Source organism: Monopterus albus, unplaced genomic scaffold (genome assembly GCF_001952655.1).
Source record: "Monopterus albus unplaced genomic scaffold, M_albus_1.0 scaffold31.1, whole genome shotgun sequence".
In the NCBI taxonomy this organism is placed as follows: Eukaryota; Metazoa; Chordata; class Actinopteri; order Synbranchiformes; family Synbranchidae; genus Monopterus; species Monopterus albus.
Genome location: NW_018127911.1, coordinates 1,302,374 through 1,315,019, shown reverse-complemented (window position 1 = coordinate 1,315,019; position 12,646 = coordinate 1,302,374).

Here is a 12,646-nt window from a genome sequence, read left to right as displayed (position 1 = left end):
GTTCTAGAAGTGTGCTAAAAAGCAGTAAATTCCAAATGCTACTAACTGATCCTGAGACTGCTTAATTCATTTTGAGAAACTTCATCTTATGCATCTTTTTTTGCACTGTGGGATAGTTGTGGAACAGTCTGGATCCTGCAGAGTGGAGCTTCAATCTCAGGCAGCACTGCCTGTTTTGGGACACAGAGTGGCAGTGTTTGCTATGATGAAAAATAAATGCCCCTCAGGGTCACATGTTTATTGGATCAATACCATACTGTACAAAAGAAGAGGTTATTCATGAGTGTATGAAAATCCCAATAATGCCCCATAGACCAGATTAGGTATGTGCAATGTGATTAAAGAAAATCAGTGGATCCCTAATTTTCTGTGTGATGTGTCATAGTTACAGTATCTCACTACTACAGTTCTGCTACTACTGTGTAGCAAAGGTGATGTTTTGGTGTTAGCAGCAGATTAGATAATAGCAGCAGTGTTGCCAAGGTTTAAATTCACTTAATCTCTCATATTTATGTCAGAAAACTACCCCCTATTAAATCTGTCTTCTTTAAGATGATCTGATGGGTTCAGTGTCACACTCTTCAGTCTCTATTATTGGGGCAAATCACTCATCCTTTAAAATACATTTTCATGAAATGGATCAAATAATGTCTCGTGTTTCTTACACCGATATATATTATTTTTTTCTTTAATTTTTTTAGCAGTTGGTGTTTCTGCACTGCACTTCTAACAGTGCATTTCTGATGAAAACAGTGGGATGTCTTCCTTGCAATACTTTTAAGTTTGAGATTTAGTAGCCAGCACTCTCTTCTTCTGCTTTTGCTCAGCCATGGCGATTATCATCATTCATATTAGCTACGCAGCTCTTCTATTAATTTGTCTATGCACAGGCGGAGAAAAGGAAAGAAAAGAAAAAAACTGAGAAGAAGAATTGCTGGGCAGAATTTTCCCAGGAAGGAGCAACGAGACACTACAACAACAAACCTCTGATGAACCGGGAAACACTGTGGCGTTATATCAGCCAGCAACAGCATGTGGCGAACCGGCCATTTACTGATATGAAATTATTGCAAAATGTTTCAATAAATGATTGTGTGAGAAAAATTAGATGTCCAAAAAAACTGCATATACACATTAAATAAGTGGGTCAGTAATGACAAAGGGTTGATATGAAACAGCAGATTAGAGATGCATTTATATACTGTATTTTCATACACATTAAAGCAGTGACCCCACATGCCCTCTGGATGGGAGCACTATCATCCTGGACGAGACCACTCGTTTAGTCAAGTTTTTTCTTTTACTTATCACCCGTCTGTATAACACTGTGGTGTAACACTGCATTGGCCCTGCTTCCACTGAATCACCCATTTGTTATCGCACATAATTAGTGTACAGTGTATTGAACATTTTGGAGCATAATTTCTCTGATGTTCTTTTGTGTGTGTGTGTTTTAATTAACACACAGTTTAGTATATTCCTCAAGAACAGTTCATCCAATAGCATTGCTGTTGCAAAAATTTAACTTGACATCTTTTTTTCTTGATTCTCTCTTACGTTGCACAGCACCACAATACTGAACCGTGTTGCTCGTTTGTTGTTGCACAGATGGACAGTGTAACAGTCAAAACATTGTACATCTAATGTACTTACTGATGCTCATACTGTATGGTGAGCGAGGAAAAACTGATGCAAAATACCAGTGAAAAAATGCTTATATTCTCATGCGCAAGTTTCCAGACCTGGGCTTGCCCTGTCATCAAGATTTTGTCCAAAAATGACAGACTCTGTGCTCTTTTTGCAGCATTTTGTGGCAGTGCGGTGCCACAGTGCCAGCTATCATCAGAAAAGATGTTTTTATTTCCCATACTGGAGATGAAAGAATGTTTCATTGAGAGCTTTCTATGAACTAATTGAGGATTTGCCCCTTTCGGTAAATACAACTGGAAAATCCAACACAAACTCTAAGGAACCTTTAGTGGGAGGGAGTTGGATTCTGGGTGTCATGGAAGATCCACTTTGTATCTTATTTAATCCACAGGTAACTTCACTTTCAGAGCAACAGCAAAGTGAAGCTGCTGAATCCTTGTGTGTCAGTGATGATCACTCTCAGATTTTTAAGTGCTTTATTTTGAATTTTAACAAGTGAGTGGCACATTCTTCCTTAATGCTGCAAGTGCTATGCCATAAGTGTGTCTCTTTTTGTATAGTTTAGCAATGTTACATGCTTTTGGGGGCACCGACAGTGGTGCGGTGGGTAGAGCAGTCGTTTCCTAACTGGAAGGTTGAAGGTTTGTATCTCAGTGCCAGCAGTCCACGTGTCGAAGTGACCTTGGGCAAGACACTGAACCCCCAAGTTGCCCATGATGGCGGCGCGTATGCACACAGTAGCCAAGGGCTCTCAGCTCCGAACAAAATTTCATTGTATGTGTCACAGTGTTACAATAAGCTAAAATAAAGCTTTTCCAAAGGACATCACTTGGGTCATTGAGGGCACCTATAGTGCCTACTTTGTTATGTTCCTTTTGCCCCCACCCCCTACCTTCCTGTGCTGCCTTTGCCACAAATTCCTATTTGCTTAATTTTCACTATGACTTTAGTTTTCACATAGCTGAAAAAATGAAGCAGTTTGACTGTTTGCATCAGGAAGATATACAAACCACTGGAGGGGCCATATGTTGCAGCAGAATTTGCCTTGAGTGTCTATGGCTTTGTGCAATAGAAGAATCCCTGTTTTAAATCCAAAGTAATATATACAGAATGTGTTTTAGTGATCCTATGAATCCCAGTCAGTTATACAATATGTCACAGACACATTACTGCAGGTACAGTGGAATCTCTTCAAAATATTATTCAGCATTGGTCATGCATGAAGTCAAACACAAAAGGATGGAGAACCCACACAATAGAACTTTATTGTGTGCTACATAACATGTACTTGGGTAACTTTAAAGTAATTTCATAACCATAATACACTGATGATTGTTGAGCAAATATTAAGATGAGAAGAAAAGGTCTGGTCATCTACAAACAGTTTAGTTTGTCTGTGAGTTTTAAGGGCATTGCAAGAGAAATCCATAACAACAATTCCAAGCATATCAAAATAATCTCATACTAGGTTAAATGAACAATAATTTAGGAAAATGCAGCATTACATTTAAAGGCATGGCACTGCTATATATTTAGTTTACTGTTGATATATTTAACCTTTGTGCCAGAAATACTCCACAATTTGTTTTCACATGTGAAACTTTATTTATTTATTTTTTGCTCTACTTGTATATTACCTCAGTGAGAAAAACCTTTTAGTCTGGAGGTTTGTCAAAACATGAAAGATGCTCTTAGATCTAAAGCTATTCTTGTACATATTTTGTTTTCTGGATCACAAGAGATGCTGCCTGGTTCCTATTTTATTGGGTTTTTAAAAGGAGTTGTATGAGTTTAACTGCACATGTACAGATTGCTACCAAATTATTTCAGTACAGTGGCATGTTTCTCCTTTTAAACATTGCTACAATCATTCTAATAATTATTCAGATTGCTGTTACATTGCCATTATTATCATAAAATTGAAAAATATATTTTAAGAACATTTATTACAGTGCTCACAGCTTTGCCGCACACACCGTACTAGACGGCAGAACATTTTTTTATTTAAGCCACTCCAACGCTGGTGTGTCACTGGTGTTTTCCAAACTGTGTGGAAAAATGCGTGTTTGGGGTTTGGGTGGCACAAGCTGCGACAAAACCACATGGAAACAGGACATTTCACTGCAGATATATAATCCCAGCTCAAGGTTCCAAATGATTTGCTTCCCTGTAAATGCAGTGTCCTTTGTACTAGACAGATGTCACTGCACAAAAACAACAGTAACACACTGTCTTAATAATCTAACAGCCTGTAAATGTTTACCGTACAGTCACGTTAAAAGACAAGTATAAATAATTTTTTCCACTCATAATCCCATTGAAAGTTTCTGTTTTCAGGTTACCATTACCTACATTGCCAGATACCAGACTGTCAGATTCTTTTGGTGAAAGAACCCCATGAGAAGGTTCTGGCTGACTGGCAATAAGGTACCTTTATGGATTTGTCTTTCACTGAAACCTGAATTTAGGACTCTAGCCACCACTTGGAGCAGCCATAAGCACTTGCACCTCAGAGTACTTTCAAACCAAATGAAACATTTGACAAGTGGTGTGGTCTAATCCAGCTCAGACAAACCAAGTCATTCTGGTAACGTGGTTTTAAAATAACCATCATTTTTCATTCCCATGTGTCTCCTATTTAGTGGGAGATCGCTGACGTCAAATTATGTAGACCTGCGCAAAGGCCACACAGGTCTATAATGAGCAAATTAGTGCGGAGCAATAATACAATGGCTTTATATTTACAGTATGAGTGTGATTTGCATATTCTGTAACTTTTGTGTTCTTTTGTGGAGTGAGTGTTTGTGTTAGTGAACACAACATGTTCAGAGTGTTTAGGAGTCTCCATTTATAAATAAACTCATTTTGCCCACAAGTTAATTTAATATGCATAAATTTAATCAATGTATAATCTTGAACATGTAATATTGTTTATGTGATTGCCTCATTTACCTTTGTGTGACTGCAGACAAAAGTGCTGCACAGTGACAAGGCTGAGATTAGGCATTTTTAAGCATCAAAAGAAACCTGCTGGCTTAAGACCTGAGAAACCATTCCTAGCTTGATGGCAGTTAATTTTATAGTCAGGAGCTAATTCAATAAAGTTTGTTTTCTGCTCAGTATGCCTAACTGAGCCTAAAATGAGAGCAGATAGGAGAAAGAAACCCAAGGTCTGTGAAACAGTGCCTGACTTGCCACATTAAAGGCAAACTCAGGCTGCTGTCAAGCAGCGTTAAGCACCGCTCTCATAAACTCCTGTCACATACTATAGACTGGCTGTGAATGAACTGCACCATAACCTCTAGGTGACCTCTTCCTCTGTATCATAATTCAGCGATCAAAGACAGTTCCAGAGAGAGTGGTCAGTGTTCTTCCGTAGATATTATGTTATTTTATCTGACTGGCACATACGGAATCACAAATCCTCCCCACCCAGATTAATTGTAACCATTATACAGGCTAATAACCACAAACATGCTATCAACCAGCAAGTGAAGTCATCTATGATTACAGTTAAGAAGTGTGGCCAATGTGAGAAACTGGGGTGGGGTTGTAACTATGAGTGTTTCAATGAACAACTACTTAGTAACTCTACACAAAGCTGCAGAAGACAGTCCATACTAAAAGGACGGTTATAATGAAACAGGTACCGTAAGTTAAGGTTGTACTGCTCTCTACTGTATTAAGAAAAAAAGAAATTACAGCTAAACCAACAATAGTCATACCAAGGAAAGCCAAGAATAGCTACAGTACATGCAACCAGCTGTTGTATTATATGGTATGTGCTGTTTTCCTGCAAATGCATGCCAGCTGTATAGTAATGTAGCAATGTTTTAAATGTTAAGAAAAACATATTTGAAAAAAGTAACAAGCCTGAGTGTAAATCAGTCACATTTTTTCGTCTTGGCACTGTATGACAAGAAATGAGCGGGAGTTGACAAGCGTTGTTGATCAAATAGGTTTGTTATTGTTATTGGCTGCTGGGATTTCAAATGAATTTAGTGCATTTTAAAATGTATAGTCATAGTTTTATTACTAAATGAAAAAATGAATTTTTTGAAGTATCACAAATATTCATTTTCTGCTCTGCCTACAAGGAGATGTCAGCATCTGTGTTTGATTGACAGCAGCTGATAGGCGGAGCCCCAGCCAGTTAGCAAGTTAGCTGTATAGGCTTCACTTTAGCACTTGCTCAACACTGAAGAGGTGTTTGTCCATGCCTGCCTGCAGGATGGGCCCTACTTATTGTCTCATGTTGAGTAAGAATTGTGGTGAGATAATGAAATCAGCTTCCATTTTACTTCAACAATCTGAACAGCAATTTCTAAAGAACAAATGTCCTCTAAGTCAAATGTTCATGCTTGCCTGGTCTGCAACATCGGCTATACCGTGGCCTTCGACCTATATCCTTGCTGGGAGTCGTGTCTTGGTTTGGTGTACACCGTTCTGTCCCTCACTCCCATTACCACATCGAAGGGGCTCACCAAACATGCGTTCCTCACTGTCCCCACTCTGGCAAAGAGCTTAGCAGTGTTCTTCAAGGCTAAATGTTACCTATGTGTTGGGCAGTGTGTCACCTCCATAGACAAGGCTATCATAGCTTGGGTGGATGTTTGAAGCATGCCCCCAGCCCTGGTGCTTGGTGCATGCAAGTCAGGGGCCAAGCACCTGCTTCCATGTCATGTACTGGAGATTCCCTCTCCTCTTGGACGGTGTTCCACCACTGCTGCCTCCAGCCCATAATCAAACCCTGCATCTCCTGGCTTCCTTCTGGCAGCTGGGGTATATTGGCACTGTTTCCATGGTAAAGCTAGTAAACTGGCCATGGCAGTTAGAATGAGGAGCAAGTTTCCATCATGTTTTAACTAGCTACAAAGACATTTTTAGGTTGCACAACCATGTACTATCTACTCTAAGATAGTCCTGTTAATTATGATCTATTGGCTTTGTAGTGGGCAGTTGACAAATTTCGCTCCTTTTTCATTATAGAGGTGTGCATTGTCAGGTCTTTTCCTCCGGATGTTTCAGCCGACTTATGAGAGTTCTGAGTGAACTTGTTTTTGCATCATTTCCACGTTGCTATGCAGACTGACTTTTCCATTGGCTGGGTTTTACCAGTTGTCCTTGCAGACAAGCCTGCTCCTGATTGTTCCAGATCTTACCGCGGCATCAAATTAGGGACTGGTAATGGACAAAAATCCATGTCTAAGGCATTATACTTAAGGCCATGGGTCCACCTCACATTTCCCATCCGCATTTCCTTTTGTCCTTTTCTCAGTGGGACTGTCAGCTTTTTTTCATTACCAACTAATCTGAAGGATTTGTAACTAAAACAACAAACAGGCAAAAGAAAGCACAGATCAGTGAGCGAGAGTGATGTTCCACAAATCAGCTGCATGTTCATAATTGGCCAAATCATTCATCATGCTTGTTCTTTCATGAGAGCGCCCTACTCTTTGCAGTTGTTTGTAAGATCTAATAATGTCCTACAGTACACCCCTGCGATTCAAGGTAAATGTCCTGCTGTGTGTGTGTTTCATGAGCTAGAAGAATCTCACAGTATTTCAACATTTAAAAAAAATCTCACATTCATTTCTTTCCCTTATAATAACCGAAGGCTCTGATGATCTGTATCACCATGTGGGAGCATTTTAAACTGCTTAAATATGTAAACAGTAGCCACCATACAATAACTAACTGTTTGTAGTTTTATCCTCATTTAGCCTCTCCCCTGGCATGTGAACACTGAGTTATTGTTTGCTTTAAATGTCAATTATTAAAAAGAGCCAGGAACCAATTCTGAAATGTTTCCAGATTCCTACTTATGAAACACTGGAAGCTCTCTTGTTATCATTACTTATTGTGCTTTTTTCTTCTCTACAGGACCCTTAGGCTTTGAAATTTATTGTGGAATTTTGCTGGCGCAGTGATAATGGGTAGATATAAATCTTGCATATCTAAAATTGTACTCTACACTCCTTTGCTTGGCTTTTGGTGTATAAGAGGAGCACTGTACTGTTGCCCAACACCTGTCAATCTAGTTTAGGTTCTCACATATTGTGACTTGCTGAATTCTTTGGGAAATAAAAGCAGATATGTTTATTTTGCTACACCAGCTGAGTCAATATCTCTTCCCTGATTGTCCAGTATACATGCCTTCCTACAGGCAACTCATACACAACCATTCATTCTTCCAAATTCTTTCAGGACATTACACTTACATCATTCTCAGAAAGCAATTTATACTCATTGACATGGTTTATTTATTTTAACTGATTGATTGACAGGCTCAATTCAGTTCAATTTGATTTTATTTGTATAGCGCCAAATCACAACAACAATTGTCTCAGAGCACTTTACATAATTAGGTCTAGACCTTACACTATTATAAGGATATCCCAACAAATCCCTCTTGAGGAAGTACTTGGTGACAGTTGGGAGGAAAAACTCCCTTTAACGGAAGAAACCTCCGACAGACCACGGCCCTTGGCGGGCGCCCTTCTACCTTGACCGGTTGGGCTGAATAAATAGAGAGAGAGAGAGAAAAGCATCAGGACAGAGCAAAAACAAAACAACAAACAGACAAACACAGGTTAATGTGGCCGGTGACTGCTCTTCAGAAACATACATCTCTGGAGCCAGGGATACCTGCAGAAAGGTACAGGGAGAGAGAGAGAGGGCACCAAACCAAACCTGTCCTAAAATGCATGTTAATAATTTTACTAATTTCCAAAATTTTGAGAAGCACCACTACATGCATACAAAAAAAGGCCATCCTGTTGACTAAAAACCACTGGCATGGTTAAATATACTTGCAGTTTGCTTGCAGTTACTAAGATGGCTGTCAGTCTGTGAACAAAAATGTATACATGAGAATCATAAATATATTTGTAATTAACATTTCCTAAGTGATTTTGGAAGCGTGATCTGACAGTAGCGTAGTGGTAACACTCTGGATTATGTATGATGGTTGTACCCTGTGCTCTTTGAGAAAATTTTCATTTTCCCATTTAGACTTTTATTATTTTTGTCCCAGTGAAACATTCAGCTATGTGACATGTTCTAATGAAATTGTCCTCTTCCATGAAAAATCTTTAGTGATATTTGTTTGGTTCCGATCCATTTTTTATGGAAATGTAGTAGCTCAGTGAGTTACAATGTTTCTTTAGGGACTGATCTTCTTGATTTGATATCAAATTTTAAAAAGCAATCCACTTAATTCAGACCATCTAAATATATGCCATTCAGTCATATCTAGAGTGACTTTCATTGATTGAGTGAATGGTTTCAGCATCTTGTTGAAAGGCTTTCAGCCAGAATGTACATCTGTTACTGCAATTGAACATGATGGGATGGTCACTGTAACCACTAGGCCACCCTGCCACCGTGAGTAGTTGTTATTAGGTCCTCCAAATAAGTAATAGACTTGAGGAACAGAAGGGAAGCCTTTCAGTGGCTGTTCAGTGGATGGTTGTAAAATCAAGACTTCTTCACTTTGTGAGACCTGAAGTTGCCCTCATATTTGGGAGGAGCTTTTACCTAAATTATTGCCATAATTTGTCACTGCACTAGCAGCTGGCAGCAAGCAATGGAAGTAGACAGTTGTTTCCTAAAACAGAGTAGCACCGGTGTTAAGCACCGGAGGTGAGGTTCCTTTGGCATGTAATTAGCCATGAAGCAGTTTGTCGACAGCATTGCTCCTTTGTCTTCGTGAGCTAATGTTAGCTTACCTTAGATCACTGCTAAGCTAATCTTGTTACCTTTTTCTTTCTGAGTTCAGGTAAGTATAAAACTAGTCTGTTGCCACCTTCAACAGTAAAAAATAACGTTACATAAAACATAAACTTAAACACACAGAGCATTTGGAATGAATTTGTCTTCCTAAATGTTGTCTCTCAGCTCCTTCAGATCTCAAATCCCTAAAAAAAAAAAAATCAAACTAGAAGAGATGGCTCTGGCTCAGGAAGTAGCGTAGCACCTGGGTGAACTGGAAGCTAATTCTAAAGCATGTATGTATGTACTGCAAAACCAACAAAGGAGCTCTTCTTCTTGCTGTCAGGAGGTGTTTCAGTAATCTGTATGCATGCTGCTACTAGTACAGTATGTGTGTAGTTTCATCAGCACTCTCTGTAATCATGGTTATAACAATATGAGTGTGGCTGAGTGTTCTCACTTTGAGTGTTAGAGCTGAGGTACGGGTTGTAGGTTGGTGTTTTAGAGACAGGGAAATGTTTAGAGGTTGTGGAGTGAATGCAGATTATGAAAGTTCCAACAAGATCACAGTTTGTGTGTGAACTGTATGTTTTTGTTGGTCTGTCTAATACTGTCTTTTCTGGCATGGATTTAATTTAAATGGCAGCATTACTTGTATTTGCATGATATTTTAAAAGCTTAATATAGACCTCAAATACATACATATTGGTTTTATAAAAGTATTGCCATTTCTGACTGCATCTGATCTTAATGAATGCACTGTTTAGATACACAAGGCCGGAGGAGATTGTTTCAGCACAAAACCCAATAAGCCTTAACCAGGGAAAGCTTGTGTGGCCACTGCAGTGAGGTGCTGTTTCAGCCAAGGCCTGCCAGCTACTCTTGGCAGTCGGCCATGTTCTTCCAGTCTTCCTTTGCCATGTTGTCTCCTGCCCTGCTGTATCCTCCCTGAGGGAGATTCTCTTGCTTCCTTCTTAGTCCTCCTTTTCTTCTCTGCTCCTGACTGACAGACCCCTGGGCTGCAAACTCAACTTTTCAGGTCTAAATTGAAGTTATACAGTGCAGAGATTGTTAAATAATCCCACTGGGTGAGTCCAAACTCAGTGGCCTTGAATTTTCTGTCAGTAATGCCTGAAGTATTGTGTCCAGGGGAGAAATGCACAAGGAAAGCAAGGAGAGGTTGCGAACATGAAGCCTGGGGCTGCCATTAGAAAAATACAGTGAGGTTAGTTAGTTAGTACATAAGTTTGTTATGAATGACAGATAAACAGTGACTTTCATTCATGCAGTCAGATCACTAGCTGATGGTGGTTTGTTGTCTCTGCCTGCTGTGTGGCTTTGAGGTTTAACCCAGTTCACCAGTGGAATTATCTCAGGCCACCACTTTCCTGCATTTTGAGTTGAAGCCATTTGGTCAACTGACTGGACAGGAAGGACACAGCAAAGAAAAACATGAAAATGTTTGAACCGCCTTTGATCTGCTGAAACGGCTGATGAGGAAAGGCTCCTCCGAGGGCTATCAAAGGTTATATGAAACACGGTTGGAGTACTGGGCTCATCCTGTGTGATCTGTTTTGAGAGTCATCTGAGGTAGACCATTCGTTCTGGGTGTGGATGTTGATTTGAACTAAATAAAGGGCTGGAAACCCAATAGCGGTGCCTCAAGTAGGAAGAAACACCAGAAAGGCGTCTGAGTAGTGCAATTTGGCACAAAATAAAAGGTTTGGTGTCATTAAGAGTAAGGCTATCAGTTTATATAATGTATTTCTGGACTGTTCTGAATAAACATCAATCTGTTAAAGAGGAAATTATTTTTGCGAGTGTTTGGATTTATATCATTACACAGTGGGTGAAGGAGTTTGCTGCACCGTTATGGTGTTCTGTGACAGATGAATAGATGCATTGTATCGACTTGCCACAGAAATTTAATTTCTTACCTCTGTTGACAGATGTAAAGATCAGCAGCGATAATACCAGGGCTTCAATCAAGAATGGAAAAAATCAGCTAATGTGTAATTAATTTATTTGCAAATACAAAATGAAAAATAGCAAAAAAAAAAGAGAAAGAAATCAAACTAAGAAATTTTAAAGGCTTTGAGAACCATGCTATCCCAAAACACGGCAAAAGGAAGGAAAAGGAAAATTTTAAAAGGCCCCTGAGGAAAAAAAAAAAATTCTCAAAATATAGAATACCGTAAGTCAGTTTTCACTTTGTCAACCAAAGACTTAACCAGCTATCTTTTATAGCACTTCTTGCAACTTTTTCATTTTCTGTTAAGTTAGAAAGAAACAAAAAGTCAATAAAAATTTCAGATAGTGCTTATCCAAGTCTGGAATAATTTTTCTCATTTGGTCTTTGAGTGTGAAAGTGGAAATTTAATTGCTGCCACTTTCCACAAAATCTAAACTAAACAAAAATAGGCTATGGAAGGGGAATCTGAGTGTACAGTGGCATTTTGCTGCATCTGAGGAGTCAGAGCATGAGTTCAACAGAACAACTGAGACTGCAGAGCATCAAAACAAACTTCACCCACTGTTTAGATGTTTATGGCAAGAATCTGGAAGGGAGGTTTGAATACAGGAAACATCTCAAGGTTGTTTTGTAGTATGCTGCTAGGTTTCATTTTATCACGACCTTTTGATTACATTTATTCTTTTAAAGGAGAGCGTGTGAGGAGGTTTTTTCTTTTTTTGCTGAAAATTGACAACAAAACATCCAGAAAGGTAAAAAACACACTTTGTGTAAACGAAATATGCATTTTTTTATTTCATAGTGCATTGTGTTAATTTATACAACCATTAGGATTTATTCGGTGACTCCTTGAGGCATCCCCATGCCAGGTACGGAGTTAACTTGCCTCCTGTATTGTTGTGGTTCTACAAATGTCTGTGGTTTTTTTCTCTGACATTGAGCAAATTTAGTTGGACTTTAAGTCTCATATTCACAAAAGCTACAGGTAGCACTACTAGTCAGCTACAGATGTTTACTTACGTTACATGTACTTACATTTTGATTTATATGCTGGTAAATTTATTCAATATCATTAGTGTCCCTTTGCTAGTTCTTAGTGAAAGAGATTGGTAAAGAAATATTATAAAATTATTCAAGAAGTTGTTGTTTTAGGAGAGGAAATGTTAGTGTGCTTCTGCAAATGAGCACATATTCAGCCTCCACAGTCATGGATGAATATGCCAGCCTGCATCACTTAACTTGTCTCAGTGCCTGTCGCAAAGAAAGTGAACGGTCTGGTCCCACCCTCCTTGGTGAACCACAACCTTTAGG